This window comes from Rhipicephalus sanguineus, chromosome 6 (genome assembly GCF_013339695.2).
Source record: "Rhipicephalus sanguineus isolate Rsan-2018 chromosome 6, BIME_Rsan_1.4, whole genome shotgun sequence".
In the NCBI taxonomy this organism is placed as follows: Eukaryota; Metazoa; Arthropoda; class Arachnida; order Ixodida; family Ixodidae; genus Rhipicephalus; species Rhipicephalus sanguineus.
In genome coordinates, this window is record NC_051181.1 from 93,082,348 (window position 1) to 93,105,971 (window position 23,624).

A 23,624-nucleotide genomic window follows, 5' to 3' on the forward strand; every position below is an offset into this window, starting at 1 on the left:
TTACCTGTTTGGCTTGAGTGATGAAATGGTCAGTATAGAATGAAGCAGCACATCGTTCACATTGGAAATAAAAGCGTAATAAACTGTGTGCATCACCGTTTTCATAGAGTGGACAGTATGGTCCAAGCATCACGAAGTAATTACAGCCACGTCATGTCGTGCCTTTTATTTTTAGTTATTTGTTCCCAGATGCGGTGGAAAGATAATAACTTTTTCCTAATATTGCGATCAAGAAAATCACCACACGTCCTGCCGCCAGTTCACTTCAGGAATTCAATTTTAGATCCCTGACTCTTCGCCCTCGAAACAAGCTGTCGTGATGATTTTGAAGTCTGTCTGCTGCCTTTAAAAGGAGTGCCGCGAATCTGCGTCTTTAGTAGCAACGCCAACCCGGTGACACCAGAAGGCTTTTTGAAGAAGAATTCTGCGGTAAGCATGCCACTTTTGAACGAGATCTGATTTTCTTTTCAGGAAATGCACGGTACCATTCTATTTGCCAAATCACGGTTTCTATTCAATCTGCGAATTTAAGGAAATTTTTGAAAGACATCAAGAACAAGTTTGGCCGTTGCCAATACTAATGTTCTGCTAACGTATTTTTGTAGGTTGCCAGGAATGTTCACATTGTCCAAGAGAATATATTAAATCCATTTTGTAAAAAAAAGCCCATATTAATTTCACAATATACGCCAGTTCATATTTATATGTTGAAAAGAAAAAGACTGGTAATGCTTGTATTAGTGGCATACTTCGACATGTATATTTGAACTTAGGTAATGAGACCAGCGAATTATCGAGGCGTGTTCATTGTGAAACAAGAAATTATCTGGACCAGGCTTTTATAACTATGTCGCCAGAAATATGGATAATACGTGAATTTTTTTAGCAACACAGACTGTTTAAGTGAGCCTACAAAGATTACAACGCGTGCACCAGGATTTTGGAAATATTAACACGAAAGTGTTTTATGCCGGGGTCCACCAAGACTTCAGTGACGTATTTTCATCACGGAAATGACGTCGAAAATATTACACGATCAGATGACAAAGAAAGTTCCGTCAACCGGCATCGAACCCACGAACATTCGGTCCGCACTGCGCCGAGGTCACAGACTCCAGAGTCTTTAAAAACGCGCATATCTACCACTCTACGGTCGACGGGGTGGCGTTGCCCTCTGGAAGCGGTAAAGTAATTCGTCATTACTGGTGCCTCCGCGATTAACATCACCAACGCGTTACACGTCCGTCCCACTCGACATATTTTCAATTGAAGTGCAATTTTTTCAATGCCTTAACACACCGCGAGGTGGCAATCTTAGCCCAAGCGTCGTAAAAGCGTCGGCCTCGCTCATAGCATCAGTTTATCTTGTAAATGCTCGTTTTATTAAGATTGTGCGCAGGACGCGAATAATCTAGACTATTCGCGTCCCGCGCGCAATCTTAACAAAACGATTTACTACAATCGCGAAGCTTCTCGAACAGTGCGGCGCGGTCAGCGTCGAGTGTTGAGAACCGTCCTTGCCGGACAAACCCGAATACATCAAAATTAATACAAGAAGCGGGCGTGGCAGTATCAAAACTAGCAATTCCTAGCTTTTTCTTTGTATACGTGACGTTCACACCCATTTATTGATTTACGCTTAATGCAAAAGCAGATGTGCTAATAGTTGATAAACAGGTTGCTAAACTGTTACATTATTTTCATCCTGTGCCAGTGCTTTATATGTTAGTGGACAGCTTCAGTACATTACTTTCTCCGCTTCGGCTTTGCAGTCAGAAACATGGACGGTTTCTTTGGAAAGTGCCTCCTTATGGCATATGCTGCTGCAGTTGGTAAGATTAGGCAAACCTACTAGAAATTCTCTAAATACCACATCCGGGGGATTGATAAACCTTTAGAAAATTTACGAAAGTGCTTTTTTTATTTATACGGAGTAGCGGTCATCATGCGACAACCATACATTGAATTGGGTTTGCCTTAGGCCAAGAACTACCACAGCACACAATGAAAACCAATGGAGGCAATCTCAGCTTCCTCCTCCGTGCTGCGTAAGCACATTTGTTACTTGCTGAAGAGCTAGGGGGTTTTTCTTTGTCAGTCTTTCGACGCCAGAGTGGGACCATATAGTTCGCTGTGTAATATCGTGATTTTTTATTTATACACCGTGTTTCGATACCTTATCGGCTCTCCACAACTTAATAACTCATTAATCCTTCTGGAAGTTTCTGAGACACGACATACTCGACAGCAATCAGTTTCACGACTGATAATAAAATAAAAAAAGGACCATGACTTCTAGCCTTCTGTCGCTTGTGCTTTTTACTAAGCAATACTGCTGTTCTTCTATAGAAAATCTTTGTGGTGTGCACATTCATTTCGCTCTTGTAATTGCAAACTGTCCCGTTGTAACCACTACAATCTCCAATCTTACGAAATGAACGGAATGAACGGCTTAAGACGGAACATATAATTATGTTAATTAGTATGCGTAAATTAGTATTTCGGCCCCACCTTGAAACTTAGTGCTCGAAGACCTAACGCTAAACATTACATGAAGACTGTTATATAGGAAGATGTGTTCTCTGTGTAGCTGACACCCAAATGCGGTTTTTGACGATGGCGGAACAAGGGAAGCTGAGAATGCCTTCGGTTGCCATTATTATGATAGATGCCCTGAAATATTTCCTATAGAAGCTCCGGTGTTTTACTCTATAAAATACTGCTGTTTAATTTAGGTCTTGGTTTGGGGACGTACTCATTTCGCCTGTATGCTTAGCAACCATGCGTCACTAAGTAAAGAACGAAGCAAGACACAACTGGGAGGGGCTGTCATCACAAGCGTGTGTGCATTTTTCTAGTGCTTGAGATGTCAATGCCTCATCAGATCAGGACGAACATGTATTGTCTATTCCTGGACAACACTCCTCCGCCATGTACTTGTGATATTGTATTAAACGTAGCGGTAAAAAAAAAACTTGATGAACAATCAACGCGAGTGGTTGCAATAATTGTCCCTTTATTTGTAATATTTATGTAGTAATAGTAAAACGCTATTTCTCCTTTTTGACCTTTCAGTAGCGCTGATTATTGCCCCCAACGAAGCCGAAGGATTTCCTATATTACTTGATATTTTCGAAAACACAGCAAGAACTGAAAACAACGGCAGGCAGTAAGAAGTCAGTTTTCTCGATACCATATGAACATGTTATCTGCACTGTCATTCTTCCCTTAAACTGAACCACTCCACGAAGCGCGCCGACAGCCTGGAATGAATAAATGAAATCAAATGAAAAGTGCGTTGCCTCTTTTCATGGACTTCCCCTGAAGGTACGCAAAGCTACATCTCTATTATATGCCTCTATTTCGCTGCTTTGAAATGCAATAAAATGTGTGAAGTAAAGGACGGGATGTACAAAACAAAAACTCAATTTTTCTGAAGTTTACTTGGCCTTCTTCGACGAGTACAAGTGGCAGCGAAACGTGTTGCGGTCATCACAAACACACACACACACACACACACACATATATATATATATATATATAATATATATATATATATATATATATATATACATATATATATATTCTTGTCTTTTTGTCTTGTTTTGATGTATGCGGGTTTGACCGGCAGGGACGGTTATCAACCCTCGACGCTGTCCGCGAAGTAGTGTTCTAGAAGCGTCGCGATTGTAGTAGATCGGTTTGTTAAGATTGCGCCCCGCACGCGATTGTTCCAGCTTTGTCTAGAGATTACGCCGCCACCAGCGATATTGCTGGAAAGTTCGATAGCGCCTGCATAAAAGCCGACGCGCGTGACCGCTTGTCAGTTGATCGAAGGTCGACGTTCTGTCCGCCGCTATCAGTGTATTGCTGTAGTTTGACTTCTAGTTTCTCGGCCACAAGTTCGGCCAAATAAAGAGTTTCATCTCGGACGTGTTCACCGCTGCCTTCGTCGACGTCACGACCACGTGACATCTGGTGGAGGTGCTGTTCCTTCATGATCCGGACGCCCCCGTCAAGCCGTGAGCCGAGCCCACACCGTCAAGAAGACACCGACCAACGGGCCAGCCGCAGGCAGCAATATATATATAAATATATATATATATATATATGTATATATATATATATATTTATATATATATATATATATATATATATATACATATATAGCATCGCGAAAGGTCAAACGAACGGCGTGTGTAGTGTTCACTGAAACACGCTTTTACATTAAATTTTAATAATCGCTTGTATACTTGTGATCTACCTGATTCTAGAAAGGACCTTTATTCCCTATCACAAAATAATTCGCCGAAACATTCTAGTAAGTGTTCGCCTTTTACATTTTTCATGTATCGCCGGTGCGACGCGTTTATTTGCTCCATATATACATTCGTGTTCTATAACCTCGGCTATTTACACCATTGAGTAAGGCATTTCGTTTCTTAGAGTAGGGTCCTAGCTTTGAAAGCTAGCGGCGCCAAGGAACTTTGTTTATCTAATTGTTTCCTTACAGTGACTAGTCTTACTTGACAGAGGCAGAAGTAAATTTGTCAACTTGGGGTGTCACTGCAGCCGATGTTTCGACAAGCGGAGTTGTCTTCTTCAAGGCTGCAACCGTTGCAGTTACATCTTGAGGTTGCACAGTTGCACCCGTGAAGTCCGCTTGTCGAAGCGTCGGCTCGAGCGAAACTGTGTTGGCAAATTGTTCATCTATTCAAGATTTCTTCGCCCCTAAGAACTTCTGCACTTTCCCGATTTGGCAGAGTTAGGGATAGACGGACGGACACACAGCTTTCTCGTTTGGTCGGAATGCTTATGCATTTTTATTTCCCACAAGCCTAGCCAGCAAAGAAATCTGCCTCTCAACTTGATGCCTCTTCTTAGGGGATATAAGCTCGGCTAGCGCCTCCCCTTTTTTTTCAGTGCCTGGGCGACCGCTCTCCTCCGGCCGTCGAGCGCGCGCTCCGCCTCTGCCCGCCTCTGCCCGCCGCTGCCGCGTGGCGGCGCTGCGCGAGTAGACTACGAGCAGGCGATGGAGCGGCTGGTGCAGGGATCTATGCGGCTGTAGGCACCACCAAACAAGGCTGGTGCAGTGGTGGCGCGCGAAGCAGCGGTAGTGATTTATATGGACAAAAATTGAAGGCATGCAGACTCCCTATAAGAACTGGTACGGGGTGTGTACACTTGTAGAGTGTTTTCGTTTATTTACTCTTTAGGTGTTTTTTTTTTCAATTTTTTTATTTCTTTCATTTCCCTTTTTTTGCTCTCTGGCTAGGGCAGGTTCATCTCGCCTGCCAGATACAAATAGATCAGCCTGAAATCATCATCATCATCATCATCATCAACGGGAAGCTGGCGCTCAATGACCGCGCGTATTACGAATCTAACGAATTGGTGTTTTCAACCGAGTTTAAATGCATTCATGCTTTCACAGGCACTGGGAGTATGGAAAGAAACGCGAAGAGAGCGGCGCACTGTTTTCATCACGCTCTGACCGTGGTGGCAATAAGATGCTCGATGGTACCCACTCCCGCACCCACACTTAAACAGGGCTCAATCAATAACTCTACGTTTGTTACAGACGGAGACGTATGCATCGCCTTTAAAATGTTCCAAGTACATGGATGGAATAGAGCCGGGGTGCCCGCGCTGTGGCCACCCCAAACGCACAACACATGCTGTGGCAATGCCCTGCGTTGCGCGGGAGCAGCGAGTCTCCCTCTACGGAGGCTGACTGGAACTATCTGCTCACTAGCCAAGAGAAAGGAGACCAGCTTAGGGCCATCCAGAGGGCCCGCGACATGGCCGTGGAGTTTAACCTCCCCGTCCCGTCGTGGGAGTGGCCCACCGGTGTCACCCCCTAAAGGGGGTCGAGCGCCGCCTCCGGATAATAATAAAGTTCTTTGCCTGCCTGCCTGGTCTTCGGTGTGTCATGGATGACTGTTTTTCTTCAATCCTGCAGGCTACAACCACTTGAAGATGAATGCGAAAAAGCAGAGAATGTAGATGCCGCTTGTTCGCATTTCTTTCCATTCCCACGGTACCTATTCCGCAGGCAGTCTGTCACCTCTTCTGCCGGTTGGATACTTACATTCGAGTTTGATAGTATTCGCGTTTTATTTTCTATTTCAGACTACTGCAACCACGACATTAGCATGCGTCAGTATTCCATGCTGTTGTGTTAAATCTCCTGCCCCCGTGCGAGATATTTCTGCACCTAAGGTGGTTTTCTTACAACCTCAAGGATCGGAGGAACTGCAAGCTTTCTGAATCAGAGCTGGTTATGAAGTGACTGTCTGATCGTCCCATCTTGAACAAGCGAATATTGAATATGACGACGCCGCGTTATATGATGTCACGCTGATGCCACCAAATTTTATGCACTGTGGCGTCATATGATGACGTCATAACGTAATGATGATTTCTCTCATCACTCGTGTGGACGCCGCCGATGGTCAATTTTGGCGTTTGATGGGAAATCTAAGGCTTTCGCCTTAATTCGCTGTTCGGCTATCGTTCCATCAAATTCCAGCAGCCGCTGGTGTTCGGGATAGGAGGCTAGCAGTAATAGGCGGGATAATTAGTCCCCTAATACACATTTAAACTACACTAGAATATGTCGCCGTCATTTACGACCCGAACATTTCATGGAATATAAAAAGCGGCGGCTTCTGAAGCATGCAGTAGCGTCAGTCTTCGCAGAATACCCTGCACGTTTGCAGCCCAAGGTAACAACTGCACCGAGCGTGGACGTATCACTAAACATGACCGTGCTGCGTCCGAACAGTCAATGAATGTAAGATCCTGTAGCAACGATGCCTCACGATCGCCGCCATGTGCAGCGCTGACATTAGGTCCCGAAGAAGAACAAATGGAGGCCATGGACACGACTTGCGCTACCGGCGAAACAACCGACAATCATCCTGTACACTGTGACAATTAATGAGTGCACAAGGCTGGACAGGCTGCTCCACGCGACAAAAGCGTCCAGGTCGACAGCTCTTCGGCGTCTAGTTTGCTAACTACCGAAAAGGGCAAATGGAAGAGAGAAGAAAGAGACATGAGGAGCCATGTACTGAGGCTACAACAGTCCGTCGACAAATGCAAAGACGAGCTCATGCAACTGACAACTGGCCCCGTTTTCACGTTTATCACATTGGCTCAAGTTGAGAGTCGGCACTAGGACTTTAGACTTGAAAAACAGCGTGTGTTCAAAACATAGTATTTGAGGAAAACACTTATTTTTAGGAAAGTACTCATTTGAGGAAGCAACAGTTTGAGGAGGGGGAAGTCCTATGATATCCCCCCTCCATCCTGCAACAGAATTGATCATAGACTTGCCAGGCACGTCGACCACACTGACGACCAAAGGGTAGCCTATGGTCCGACGTGACGTTGGTACTCGCCTTAGAACGCAAGCGTCAATTTTATCAAAATGAACTTCACCCCACGGTGTGATAATGTGCCCTTCAAAAGAAGCGGTTTTAGCCGTATTCCTTTGGATTGACCAATGGTTGACCATAGCTCCGAGAGTCAAAGAAATTAATATGTGATGTTTATTACATTGTCAGAAACAGTGATAGCGAGCGCTGAAAACCATCATTGATGTTCCCGCGGTATGACTTAATTAGAGGGTCTTTTTCGTATGCAGTTTCAAGCACTGTCGTAGCTCTGTGGATGAAAACCTGACTGTCACGCATAATGTCTGGGTTTGATAGTAGCTCAAACCGTGATTTTCAATCGTTCTATCCATCTGATATTTCCGTCAACAATACCGCTGCCGAGACCTTCGCCACATTTTCTGCGACGCGAGCTCTATAACACGATCACGTGAAATTATTCGAGTCTGTTATAGCTCCTGGCGTGATACAAACTGCGAATCACCTTTGGCTCATGCCCGCATTACATGCTCCGCGGTATAGCGTTATGTGCCCCACGGGATTGAAGGGAAGACTTGCAAGACGTACACGAGAAGTATCTGAAGCTAGTCATGCAGTGACCTGTTCATCGTGTTTGTCATACACTTATGCCCCCCTATACAAATTTTAGTATGTGTCAGGTCAAAGGGACGTCCCCGAAAGCGCCTAGACGTAGGCCGCTAGGTAGACAGATACGTAGATAGAAACAGTTGAAGTAATATTAAAGGGTAATATTAAGCAAGGCACGTAGCCGTTAAATGTGCTGGCAGCAAGAAAATTCTCCACACTTGGTGCGCTCAATTGCTATTTGGCGTTTGACGGGTCATCCTATAATGAACAGCTCATTTGTGCGTTAACCTTAAGAATTTTCCACGTAAGTGCATAGCCATATTCCTACCATTCCAGCACATTTCAATCTCTGTTTTTTGTTTACCTAATTGGCTTTGTTGATGTAATGATGAGTACAGAATGAAGCAGCACATTGTACACAACGGAAATAAAAGCGGTAATCAAATGTGTGCATAACCATTTTCATTGAGTGGACATATGGTCCAACCATCACGAAGTGATTACAGCCACGTCGCGCTGTGCCCTTTATTTTTTGTAGCGTTAGCTACACTTGCCTAGCCGGAGCCGATTTCGCGTGGATCGTCATGAGCCGTGCTGCGCATGCGCGAGGATCAGTGCGGAGCCGGCATCTCACGCGCTCTCCGCCACCGACGCGCGTGGCTCGCCGCTGCTGATGGCGAAGAGCGGGAGGAGTGTCGTCGTAGCCTGGCAGACAGACTGGCGCCGGCGCGCGCGCAACTAATCTCCTTCGGTGTGCAGTCGCCGTCTGACAATGCGCTGGTGCTGTTTGATAACGCCTCTGACTGGCGTTTGCAGGTGGGTAACGCCATGGAGGAGGAGAGCGCAAATGCTGCTCAACGGCGCAGAAGAGCCGAGAAGCTTATCTCACCGGATCCCGAAGTAGTTGCCTGGCAATTAGCGGTTCTGCTTACGAACAACGAAGAAGCAACCGACGTCGAGCAAAAATAAATATGCATGTGCCACATAAAACGTATACCATGAGTGTGTCATTGGAGCAGCAGTAAGCACGACAATCAAGCAAATCCTACACAATCTTGAAAGCTCAGAATAATCAGCTGAACATTTGCTAATGCTACCTATATCCTGGCATAGCAGAGCGAAGTCACTGCAATTTTTTTTAGTTCTTTGTTCACAGATGCGGTGGAAAGATAATTAGCCTTTTCCCAAACTTATGATCAAGAAAATCACCACACGTCCTTGCGCCTATCACTTCACGAAGTCATTTTCACTTCCCCAATTCTTCCTCCTGAAAACAAGCAATCGTCATGATTTTGAAGTAAGCCTGTTTGCTGCCTTTAAAAGGAGTGTCGCAAATCTGCGTCTTAAGTAGTAATGCCAACCTGGTGACACCAGAAAGCTTTTTGAAGAACAATTCTGCGGTAAACCTGGCATTTTTGAACGACATCTTATTTTCCTGTTGAGTTATTACACGCTACCGCTCTACTTGCACAAGTACGGTTTCTATTCAACCTGTCAATTTAAGGAAATTTTTGAAAAACATCAAGAACAAGTTTAGCCATTGACAATACTAATGTTCTGCTAACGTATTTTTGCAGGTTACCAGGAAGACTCACATTGCCCCAGAGAATATATTAAATCGATGATGTAACAAAGCCCATATTGCTTTCACAATATACGGAAGTGAATATTTGTATGTTGAAAAGAAAAAAAAATGCACAACGCTCGTGTTAGAGGCATATTTCGACATATATATTTGAACTTAGGTGTTCACACCAACAAATTACTTACGCGTGTTTGTTACGAAAAAGAAATGATCTGCCCACGTTTCGATAATTACGCCGCCAGAAATATCATAGTAAATGACCTTTTAGCAACACAGACTGTTTAATTGAGGCTACAAAAATTACAACGCCTACACTAAGATTTTGGAAGTATATTTATAAACTGCTATCATCCTTTGAGTTCATTCAAGGGAAGTACGCTTTGCAGTCTGACTGGTCCAACTTATGTATTTGCAACAGGTGATGCAAAATTATATTTAGCAATGGTTTGCCAACTAGTGGTAATTAGTAAATAAAAATGCTTTCACCTCGTAAACACGAAATCTACGCGGTCGAACATGCACGCTCAGAAAGTGTATTTGTACTGCAGGCCACAGGTTAACTGGGAAGAGTTCCTAGAAATAGGCGAATAACTCAAGAAATCAATAAAAAATAAGTCTCAATATATCATCTGAAACGCTCCTTACATATCGCCTGCTCTGTGTGCACCGCGTAGGTTTTACAGTACAGCGCTCCCAAGTTCTTTATTAAAGATGACGAGACACATTCTTTTTGGGATGAAAGACTTCCGTTAGCAAGACACGGCATTCTATAGTGATTCCTAAAAATTCCTGGACGACGTTAAAATGTTGTATTGGCTGAGCTAGGGATGGCTTAAAATTTTACGTTACCTTTTTTTTTTTTTCTGGGAGGCTGGGAGGTGGAAGGTACCTGTTTAACCCTTAATTTAATTGTTATATTACATGACCTTGCAAACAAGTGCACAGAAGAACTCCCAGATTGTTTTGATGTACAGTACTTTGTTGTATATCAGCGTGTATGCAGGGTGTCGCAGCTATCTTTAGCCAAGGGTTAAAAAATACAATATTAGAGGTAGGCGAGTGAAATCAGTTGCAAATTGCTAAAAGCCACTTTGCGCGCTATAGACATGTTTTCGTTTTGTTATCAACTAATTTGTTAATTAGGATTATTTACCTAAATTGCTAAATATTGACTTTAGGCAAGAAATGCGGCATGCAAAGTTCGAGAGCGTCTTCAGAAACCCCAATTGCAATATTTGCGAGAAAGAAAGTCTCACGTATACCATTTTATGCAAGCTGCAAAGAAGCCCGCGAAATACAAAAAGAACCACGTGACTAGCGCTGTCGTGAACAGCGAAACTGCTGCCCTCAGCCGTGCTTTCAGAGAACGAAATCAGCTGCGGCTGCGACTCGCCGTCTCCGTTGCAGCGGTTGGCCGATAAGCTAACGGTGGTTTCTTGGCCCGCGCTCGCTACAACTTGCACCGTCACGCGCGCCAACTGGCTGACGCACGCCAAGAAACCACCGCCAGCTCATCGGCCTACCGCTGGAACGGAGACTTATATTTACTAAATACCAGTCGTTCGCTAAGCATTAATAAAAATAATTTTACATCGCCTGTTGACAATACACCCATCAGTTACACCCGTCATACTGCAAAGCATACTTCCCTCGAAGGAACTTAAATGATGATAGCAGTTTATAAATACATTCCCATATTATTGCTGTAAGCGCTTTAATCTTTGTAGCATCTCTAACAGCATGTGTTGCTCAAAAAGTCACTTAATATCCAAGCTATTTCTGGTGGCATTATTATCGAAACTTGGGCCACATAATTTTTTTTTTCAAACTAAACACGCCTTGGTAATTCGCTGGTCTCAGTACCTAAGTTGAAAAATACATGTCGATGTATGCCACTTACACAAGCGTTACCAATTTTTTTTTCTTTTCAACATATAAATATTGACTTCCATATATCGTGAACGTAATATGGCCTTTTAACATAATCGATTTAATAAATTCTCTTTGACAATATGAGTACTCCTGGTAACTTCCAAAAATACGTTAGCAGAATATTAGTGTGGGCAATGGCTAAACTTGTTCTTGATGTACTTCAAAAATTTTGTTAAATTCACAGATTGAATAGAAAGCGTGCTTGTGCAAATATAGTGGTAGCACGTAATTTTTAAACAGGAAAATAAGATGCCGTTCAAAAGTACCCGGTGCACTGCAGAATTATTCTTCAAAAAGCTTTCAGGCTAGTTTTGTCGGCGTTGCTACTAAAGACGCCGATTCGCGGCGCTTCTTTTAAAGGGAGCAGACAGACTTCATTATCATCACGAGAGCTGTTTTGAGGACGAAGAGTCAAGGAACTAAAATTGAATTCCTGAAGCGAAGAACGGCCGGACGTGCGGTGATTTTTTTCATCGTAATATTAGGAACAAGCTTATTATCTTTCCACCGCATCTGTGAACAAATAACTAAAGCAGAAGGGCACACTGGGACGTGGCTGTAATCACTTCGGGATGGTATAACCATATGTCCACTCTATAAAAACGGTTATGCACACAGTTGATTGCCGCTTTCATTTCCATTGTGAACAACCTGCTACTTCATTCTATACTCATCATTTCATCATGGAAGGCAAACAGGTAAACATAAAATAGACATTAAATTGTGCTGGGATGGCAGGAATATGACAATGCGCTTAAGTGGAAAAATCTCAAGGTTAACGCACGAATAATCTGTTCATTATCAGATGACCGGTCAAACGTCAAGCACTCATCGATCGCACCAAAACTGGAGAAATATATTGCTGCCAGCACATGTAACGACTACGTGCCTGCCTAATATTAAACTTTGTGACAACACACTGCACGTAATAAACGTACTTAGTTACACCGAAAATGTCCAAATAATTGTAGGGCAGTGAAATTTATATACATACATATATCTTTATACCGATCGATCTATATATTACATGCGAATCATTTCTTTGCCAACCAAATGCAATTTAACCGTTTCTATTTATGTAACTGTCTACCTAGCGGCCTACATCTGGGTGCTCTCGGGACGTCTTTTAATCTGACACATACCAAATTTGCATAATAATAATAATATCTGGGGTTTAACGTCCCAAAACCACCATATGATTATGAGAGACGCCGTAGTGGAGGGCTCCGGAAATTTCGACCACCTGGGGGTTCTTTAACGTGCACCTAAATCTAAGTACACGGGCCTCAAACATTTTTCGCCTCCATCGAAAATGCAGCCGCCGTGGCCGGGATTCGATCCCGCGACCATCGGGTCAGCAGTCGAGTGCCATAACCACTAGACCACCGTGGCGGGGCTAATTTCCATGGCAGAGCACTAGTGTATGACCAACACAATCATGAAGTCTTTACATGACTCGCTTGAGATACTTGTCGCATACATCATGAAACTCTTCCATTCAATCACGTAGGGCACATACCCCTATACCACGGCCCATGGAATGCGCGTATGAGCCAAAGGTGAGTGACAGTTTGTATGAACCCAGGAGCGGTAATAACAGATTTTCGAAAATGCGTACGCGATCGCGTGAAGGACCTTGTGTCGCAGAAAATGCGGGGCAGGCGCCGGCAGCGTTGTCGTTGACGAAAATATCAGAGGGACGGAACAATTGAATATCACGGTTTGAGCCGCAATCGAACCAAGGCATTCTGTGTGGCAGTCAAGTATTCATCCACAGAGCTACGCCAGTGCTTGAAACTGCTTACGAAAATGACCCTATAATGGCGTCATAGTGCGCAACGTCAACAATGGTTATAGTAATGTAATAAACATCCCAGTCATGTAATAAACATCACAACAATGTAATGAACATCACATATGAATTCCTACGACCCTCAGTGCTATGTTGAACCATTGCTCAACCTGGAGGAACATGGCGAAAGCCGCTTGTTATGATGGGCACACCACCACAACGTAGGGTGCCGTTCATTTCGTTAAAATTGACATCTACTCTGTAAGGTTAGTACCAACGTCACGTCAAACCATAGGATACCCTTTGGGCGTCAGTGTAATCGACATGCCTGGCAAGTCTACGATCAGTTATGTTGCCGGAAGGAGGTGGGGTCATAGGACTTCCCCCCTCCTCAAATTGTTGCTTCCTCTAATGGGTACACTTATCAATATTGGTGCTTTTCTGAAATAGTGAAGGCCCTCAGCAAATGCCCCGCCCCCTTCCACCCTCTCGACCTACTCATGATATACCCACAAGTACTCAATATGCGCAAAGGAGTCAGTCCAGCTCACAACGCTTGACTCAAAGCAATAAAAAAATTGGTATAGGCCACTAATCGCCTACTGTTTCGCATGACATCGGCTCCCAGGATTCGTGGGATCTGCTGAATGTTATATATATATATCATGTTTCAGAAGGAGGTTCCTGACTATGCTGTTAATAGTATGACGTCACGAATCGCGCATGGTGCCCTTGAACCTGCTCAACTGAAATACTACTGTCTTTACTGGCGAATGCATATCCCTATCATTTCTTCACTATGATTATGGGTACTGGCATTGGAGGCCACATCTATCCTTTCATATTATTACTTCATTTACTTTCTTTTGAATGCTTTTTTATTATCGTACGTGCTCTTGCGTGTACAGATGAGGTAATCGTGCGCACCTTTGGCGTTCGCTGGAACATCGCATCTTGTTATACGAAGAAAAATATATGTAAGCTGTTATAGATATATGAAATAGATAAATCTAAGAGGTTAGTCACCGGCTGCTTCGCTTGAACTCGATTGCCACTATGTGTGGGATCTGCCCGTATTATCTTCTTCTTCTACAGAGCGACGCCAGATCTACAAACTGTTTTGAAGAAGACGTTATGCAGGCGTCTCGGGTCAGCATCAATTGTGGTTGAAGTTTTAGCTACCGGCTGTTATGTCATTATAGTAAACATTACGAATGTACTCCAATGATTCAGCAAGCTATATTCAAGCGCTTCGCGGCCCTGGAGGAGTACGCTAACCAAAGCACATCATCGCAACGTAGCTTCCTATTCCTTTACATAAAACTGTCGTCTGGTCTCTAAAGTGCGTGTTGACGTTACGTTGGTCCATAAGCTACATTTGAAGCGCCAGCATAGACATATCTGGTAAGCTCACGATATCCACACAGTTACTCAAACCATTTGCACAAACACGTCGATCCACCTCGTAATGGTTCGCTCAAAGCCCGAAAATATAGCATAGGCAGCTAGTCGCTGACTGCTTCGCATGACACCGATTCGTGCGGTGCATGGAATCTACTGCAAATTTCATCAAATTTTTGCAAATTAACCACTGCCGGTTGTGTTAATGTATACGTAGTGGTGCTGTAAGCCCTGATAAAACTAAAAAAAAATATTCGTTATAGATTTGGTTAAGTTTTCTGCCACTGACACGTAATTCATAAGTGGAAGTTGCTTCGCAATTACTATACTTTAAGGGCATTTCTTTGCCCGTTCATTATTATTCAGGCGAAGACCTTGGATGCCACCTAACACCCCAGACTTTACCGCCGGCAGTCGGAACATGAGTTATGCAAAAAAGTCATCATCCCATGACGTCGCCGTATGACGTCATTGTGAGGTCACAGGTGGCCAGAATCTATGACGTTATCATGGCGTCATCATGACGCGAAGTCACATGCTGACGTCATATCACGGCACTGTCGCTTGGTCAAAGGTGGGCCGATCACTGAGGCAGTGCAAAACTTAGGTGCATAAAACTTGCACTGCCTCCGATCGTGGACGCATTGCAAAACAGGTTAGGTGCAGAGAGCATTAGAAAACGTGCGAGGGAGTATAAACTATCTACATCGTCTTAGGCGAAAGCAAAATGTTCTGTGAGTTTCATAGTTGATGCTTGGTGTGTTTTGCTTTATGGCAGTTCTCAAGGGACGTCTGCTCGATCTAAGATATTTACATCACACAACTTGCGTGCACCATTAGCGCTTTTGGAAACCGCATTTTACGCACAACGAGGCCAACGCAGGTAACATTATCTTAACAAAACAGAGGTCATTGAACTACGTGGAATTCCTCGCTGACGCAAGTGACAGTTCTATCCATCTCAATAAACGAGGAGGTATACAGGGTGTTTTTTTAGGCAATACACATTCTTCATAAAAATCCTACGACAGTAAACTCTTTCCGTTTTCGCAAATGAACGCAATGTCGCGGCGGAAAAATTTTGCCGCGTTTAAAATGACACTGTTGTCACGTTTTAACACACACTCTTTAATTAACTTTCTAATTACCTCTCCCTCTCTCTCTCTCTCTCTCTCTTATATATATATATATATATATATATATATATATATATATATATATATATATATATATATATCACCTACTGCCGTTACGTGTGCTGGCAGCCGTACATTGCTCCAAATTCTGTGCGCTCGATGGGTACTTGACGTTTGACCGGTCATCCGCAAACGAGCAGAACCAGGGTGTCGGAACGAAATGTTTTTCGTTTCGGTTTTAGTTTCGTTCCACCGCAAAAAGTTCCGTTCCGTTTCTGTTCCGGACCGAAAAAAAAAACGTTCCGTAACGGTTCGTAACGGTTTCTTTTGTATGAAAAATTTCCAAGTAAAGGTAATCATAAAAAACATTGGATTTGTGATGTAGATGTAGTTACTTGCCCTCCTCTTAAGAAAGGGGGAAAAGGGTAAAACACATTCTTCAGAGGAGTAGAAGTAACTGTACCGCGAATTCATACAAACTAGCACAAACCAGTTCTAATCTCAAAGTCATAGTATTTATTTTCTCAAAAGACAAACACGAATATTGTTAGTGGGTTCAACGCTTTGTGTCAAGGGAGTGAGCACGATCTCAGAAGCAGCACGTCATTGAGTGTACTTTCTGATGTGCGAGACCGCTGTTCTGATAGAAAGATAGCCAGGCCTGTGCGGAATACATAGCACAGTCACAGCGAAAGCTGGAAGAGCGGGCTTTGTAGAGCCCTTGTAGAGTCTCTTGGGGCAACTAATACAAGTACACATGCAAGATACCCACTACGCAGTAAATCATCATAATTTTTCTGAAGTAGCGGAGTTTCCACTATGCCATTTTTCGTCATTCTTCGGAGAATCGTGGTACCCGCTACACATCTGTAAGGCATTATGTGCACTTTGTGCTGTGGCTGAACATGATGAAGCATTATGGCTGGGCACTTTGCAGTAGGTGGGAAGCAGTGTTGCGGAATGGGCGCCTCCCTTCCACTCCAATTCCATTCCGGAGAATCAGAACTTGCCGCAATTCCATTCCTTTCAATTCCTCGGAATGAAAAAAAAACTTAGCCCATTCGGACACTGGGAATGGCCGGGCAGCTCAATTCCATTCCTGCAATTCTTCAACGTAGGAAAGGCATCTTGATAGTTTTATCGAGTTAAGAATGAACGCCCCATAAAGCTGATGTCATCAGATGCATTAAGAACTGCAAAATACGCAAAACACGTTACCAAGGTCGAGGGATAGTAGCTTGGTGAGCTATCTCGTGCAGTACAACTAGCCTACTAATTCCCATAGGGGCATTTCTCGCGCTACCTTATAGTATTTGGATGGTTAGCGTGTTTGAACGAATGGTGGTGTTTTAATATTGTTTAAGCTCAAATGTGTTCATGCTAAAATGACGACATAGCGTATTTTTTTGCTTACAAAAGTAGTATTCAAGAAGGCTAAGCAGTTTTGCCACGCGTCTGGAGAGATCGGGAATATGGAGAAAACTAAGATTTGATTAATGGGGAAGAAGACCCTCTAGATCTGCCGGTATTAATTGGAACAGTGCACCACTCGGGCATCTTGTGCTTTTGCATCGAATACGGAACGCTGGGCCGCACTGCTCGTCAGCACTCACTCTTGTCGAGCGCGCCTCGCAAGCATGGATGGGGTGAGGAGAACTTTCTGTGTTCGCCTGTGCGCAGGTATGCAATGTCTTCCTTGTCGCAAAAGTTATTTACGTGTGTCAGGTACTAAACTGCTCGTGAGATAAAGTTCAGGCTGTGCATAGAGTATACGCCACTTTCGTGTGGGGGTATCATTGGGAACCAACGCGCAGAAATAAATTGTTTTCTCCCTTCTGTATCTGCTGGGATAGTGCATTTGTTTGTACACTAACTTATGCCTCGGTTTATAGCAGGCGCGTTGCTTAAAAATGTGCTGTGCTTGTATTTAGCCAAGCCATTTTAAAAAGTCTGCTTTATTGTTAATTTCAAGGCTCTAACTTACTAATGTTTGAAGTTTGAAAAACAGGACGTAGACGAAAACGTGCTCTATTTTCGGAAAAAGACGTAATTCTGTCCCTATTCCATTCCGTGCAAAAGGCGCTTAATTCCATTCTTATTCCATTCCTCCAAGCGTTGTCCCCATCCATTCCGGGCTCGGGAAAATGTGGAATGATTCCGGAGTCATTCCAATTCTGGTGGGGCAACTCCGCAACACTTATGGGAAGCATTACAGCAGGGCTTAAAGTCTCCTTTCATTGGAGGGGGGGCGCTTAGAGGGCGGCGACCTATATACATGCATACACACATACATACAGCCCCTCCTTAAGAAATGGAAGCCCCCCGCTTACTTTAAGCCCTGCATTAAAGCACACACTCTTTGCGCTATTAGCATTGTCTGATGACTGGATGTTATTTTCCTCTTCTGCCACGCTATATTACATATGCTAACGCAATTCCCTGCCCGACATGATTCCTGTAAAGAGTGTTTTTGTGAAGGAGTCACAAGCACCAGCGTGGCACTCTGGTGGAAGACCCGACTGCCACACAGAGGGCGCGGGTTAAAGTCCCATCCGATCCTAGAAATTTGTTTCTCATTTATTTTTTCTTATATCACGTGATAGCGGTCACGGACACCGGCGGCGGGGGACAACTATGGTGCCAAAGTCAGTTGTTGTGATCTCATAACAGCTTTCGCTGTAACAAACTTCAGCGCCGACAATGCCCTCTCCACTTTGGCCTGCGTGACAGGCGCGCGAAAGTCAACTTGCGTTAATGTAAACATCTCTGGTTGCCACTGTTTTCGTTTTTCCCACAATTTCAACACATCTTTGCTTTGGAATTCCTGCCTGAGGTACGCGCTAATACTGTAGCCTTAGATATGTATAACTGCTCACGTTGCATGAGCTGAGTTGTTCCGGATTGCAAAGTTTTCTCGTGAACCCAAAAACGATTGAAAAAATTTCGGTTTCACTCCGGAACGAAATAATAGGTAAAGTTTCGGTTACGTTTTCGTTCCGGTCAAAAATATCGTTTTTTTCGTTTTTCGTTTTCGGTTTTCGTTCCGTTCCGACACCCTGAGCAGAACATTCGTACGCTAACCTTGCGAATTTTCCAGTTAATTGCATTGTCATGTTCCTACCATTTCAGCATAATTCAATATCTATTTTTTGTTTACCTGTTTGGCTTGAGTGATCAAATGGTCAGTATAGAATGAAGCATCACATCGTTCACAATGGAAATAAAAGCGTAATAAACTGTGTGCATCACCGTTTTCATAGAGTGGACATATGGTCCAAGCATCACGAAGTAATTACAGCCACGTCATGGCGTGCCTTTTATTTTTATTTATTTGCTCACAGATGCGGTGGAAAGATAATAACTTTTTCCTAATATTGCGATCAAGAAAATCACCACACGTCCTGCCGCCGTTCACTTCAGGAATTCAATTTTAGATCCCTGACTCTTCGCCCTCGAAACAAGCTGTCGTGATGATTTTGAAGTCTGTCTGCTGCCTTTAAAAGGAGCGCCGCGAATCTGCGTCTTTAGTAGCAACGCCAACCCGGTGACACCAGAAGGCTTTTTGAAGAAGAATTCTGCGGTAAGCATGCCACTTTTGAACGAGATCTGATTTTCTTTTCAGGAAATGCACGGTACCATTCTATTTGCCAAATCACGGTTTCTATTCAATCTGCGAATTTAAGGAAATTTTTGAAAGACATCAAGAACAAGTTTGGCCGTTGCCAATACTAATGTTCTGCTAACGTATTTTTGTAGGTTGCCAGGAATGTTCACATTGTCCAAGAGAATATATTAAATCCATTTTGTAAAAAAAAGCCCATATTAATTTCACAATATACGGCAGTTCATATTTATATGTTGAAAAGAAAAAGACTGGTAATGCTTGTATTAGTGGCATACTTCGACATGTATATTTGAACTTAGGTAATGAGACCAGCGAATTATCGAGGCGTGTTCATTGTGAAACAAGAAATTATCTGGACCAGGTTTTTATAACTATGTCGCCAGAAATATGGATAATACGTGAATTTTTTTAGCAACACAGACTGTTTAAGTGAGCCTACAAAGATTACAACGCGTGCACCAGGATTTTGGGAATATTAACACGAAAGTGTTTTATGCCGGGGTCCACCAAGACTTCAGTGACGTATTTTCATCACGGAAATGACGTCGAAAATATTACACGATCAGATGACAAAGAAAGTTCCGTCAACCGGCATCGAACCCACGAACATTCGGTCCGCACTGCGCCGAGGTCACAGACTCCAGAGTCTTTAAAAACGCGCATATCTACCACTCTACGGTCGACGGGGTGGCGTTGCCCTCTGGAAGCGGTAAAGTAATTCGTCATTACTGGCGCCTCCGCGATTAACATCACCAACGCGTTACACATCCGTCCCACTCGACATATTTTCAATTGAAGTGCAATTTTTTCAATGCCTTAACACACCGCGAGGTGGCAATCTTAGCCCAAGCGTCGTAAAAGCGTCGGCCTTGCTCATAGCATCAGTTTATCTTGTAAATGCTCGTTTTATTAAGATTGTGCGCAGGACGCGAATAATCTAGACTATTCGCGTCCTGCGCGCTATCTTAACAAAACGATTTACTACAATCGCGAAGCTTCTCGAACACTGCGGCGCGGTCAGCGTCGAGTGTTGAGAACCGTCCTTGCCGGACAAACCCGAATACATCAAAATTAATAAAAGAAGAGGGCGTGGCAGTATCAAAACTAGCAATTCCTAGCTTTTTCTTTGTATACGTGACGTTCACACCCATTTATTGATGTACGCTTAATGCAAAACCAGATGTGCTAATAGTTAATAAACAGGTTGCTAAACTGTTACATTATTTTCATCCTGTGCTAGTGCTTTATATGTTAGTGGGAAGCTTCAGTACATTACTTTCTCCGCTTCGTCTTTGCAGTCAGAAAGATGGACGGTTTCTTTGGAAAGTGCATCCTTATGACATATGCTGCTGCAGTTGGTAAGATTAAGCAAGCCTACTAGAAATTCTCTAAATACCACATTCGGGGGGCTTGATAAACCTTCAGAAATTTTACGAAAGTGCTTTTTTTTATTTATACGGAGTGGCGGTTATCATGCGACAACCATACTTTGAATTAGGGTTGCCTTAGGCCAAGAACTACCACAGCACACAATGAAAACCAATGGAGGCAATCTCAGCTTCCTCCTCCGTGCTGCGTAAGCACATTTGTTACTTGCTGAAGAGCTAGGGGGTTTTTCTTTGTCAGTCTTTCGACGCCAGAGTGGGACCATATAGTTCGCTGTGTAATATCGTGATTTTTTATTTATACACCGCGTTTCGATATCTTATCGGCTGTCCACAACTTCATAACTCATTAATCTTTCTGGAAGTTTCTGAGACAAGACATACTCGACAGCAATACCTTTCACGGCTGATAATAAAATAAAAAAAGGACCATGACTTCTCGCCTTCTGTCTCGTGTGCTTTTCACTAAGCAATACTGCTGTTCTTCTATATAAAATCTTTGTGGTGTGCGCATTCATTTCGCGCTTGTAATTGCAAACTGTCCCGTTGTAACCACTACAATCTCCAATCCTACGAAATGAACGGCATGAACGGCTTAAGACGGAGCATAGAATTTTGTTGAGTTAGTATGCGTAAATTAGTATTTCGGCCCCACCTTGAAGCTTACAACTGGGAGACCTAACGCTAAACATTACACGAAGACTGTTATATAGGAAGATGTGTTCTCTGTGTAGCTGACACCCAAATGCGGTTTTTGACGATGGCGGAACAAGGTAAGCTGAGAATGACTTCGGTTGCCATTATTATGATAGATGCCTTGAAATATTTCCTATAGAAGCGCTGGTGTTTTACTCTATAAAATACTGCTGCTTAATTTAGGTCTTGGTTTGGGGACGTACTCATTTCGCCTGTATGCTTAGCAACCATGCGTCACTAAGTAAAGAACGAAGCAAGACACAACTGGGAGGCGCTGTCATCACAAGCGTGTGTGCATTTTTCTAGCGCTTGAGATGTCAATGCCTCATCAGATCAGGACGAACATGTATTGTCTATTCCTGGACAACACGCCTCCGCCGTGTACTTTTGATATTGCATTGAAACGTAGCGGTGAAAAAACTTGATGAACAATCAACGCGAGTGGTTGCAACATTTGTCTCTTTATTTCTAACATTTATGTAGTAATAATAGAACGCTATTTCTCCTTTTTGACCTTTCAGTGGCGCTGATTATTGCCCCCAGCGAAGCCGAAGGAGCTACTATATTACTTGATATTCTCGAAAATACAGGAAGAACCGAAAACAACGCCAGGAAGTAAGAAGTCGATTTTCTCGCTACCATATAAAGGATGCTCTCTGCACTCTCATTCTTCCCTTCAACTGAACCAATCGACGAAGCGCGCCGATAGCCTGGAATGAATAAATGAAATCAAATGAAAAGTGCGTTGCCTCTTCTCATGCACTTCCCCTGAAGGTACGCAAAGCTACATCTCTATTATATGCGTCTATTTCGCTGCTTTGAAGTGCAATAAAATGCGTGAAGTAATGGACGGGATGTAGAAAACAAAAACGCAATTGTTCTGAAGTTTAGGCTGGCGTTTGGCCTCCTTCGACGAGTACAAGTGACAGCGATACACGTTGCGGTCATCACAAACATGCATATACCTACATATAAATATATATATATATATATATATATGTTACCGCGAACGGTCAAACGGACGGCGTGTGTAGTGTTCACTGAAACACGATTTCACATTAAATTTTAATATTGCTAGCCTACTTGGGATCTAGCTGTTTCTAGAAAGGACCTTTATTCCCTATCACAAAATAATTTACCAAAACAATGTAGTGAGTGTTCGCCTTTTACATTTTTCTTGTATCGCCGGTGCGACGCGTTTATTTGCTCCATTCAGACCATTGAGTAAGCCATTTCGTTTCTGAGAGTAGGGCCCTAGCTTTGAAAGTTAGCGGCGCCAAGGAACTTTGTTTATCTAATTGTTTCCTTACAGTGACTAGTCTTACTTGACAGAGGCAGAAGAAAATTTGTCAACTTGGGGTGTCACTGCAGCCGATGTTTCGACAAGCGGAGTTGTCTTCTTCAAGGCTGCAACCGTTGCAGTTACATCTTGAGGTTGCACAGTTGCACCCGTGAAGTCCGCTTGTCGAAGCGTCGGCTCGAGCGAAACTCAGTGTTGGCAAATTGTTCATCTATTCAAGATTTCTTCGCCCTTAAGAACTTCTGCATTTTCCGGATTTGGCAGAGTTAGGGATAGACGGACGAACACACAGCTTTCTCGTTTGGTCGGAATGCTTATGCATTTTTATTTCCCACAAGCCGAGCCAGCAAAGAAATCTGCCTCTCAACTTGAAGCCTCTTCTTAGGGGATATAAGTTCGGCTAGCGCCACCCCTTTTTTTTCAGTGCCTGGGCGACCGCTCTCCTCCGGCCGTCGAGCGCGCGCTCCGCCTCTGCCCGCCGCTGCCGCGTGATGGCGCTGTGCGAGTAGACTACGAGCAGGCGTTGGAGCGGCTGGTGCAGGGATCTATGCGGCAGTAGGCACCACCAAACAAGGCTGGTGCAGTGGTGGAGCGCGAAGCAGCGGTAGTGATTTATGTGGACAAAAATTGAAGACATGCAGACTACCTATAAGAACTGGTACGGGGTGTGTACACCAGTAGAGTGTTTTCGTTGATTTACTCTTTAGGTGTTTTTTTTCATTTTTTTAATTTATTTCATATTTTTTGCTCTCTGGCTAGGGCAGGTTCATCTCGCCTGCCCGAT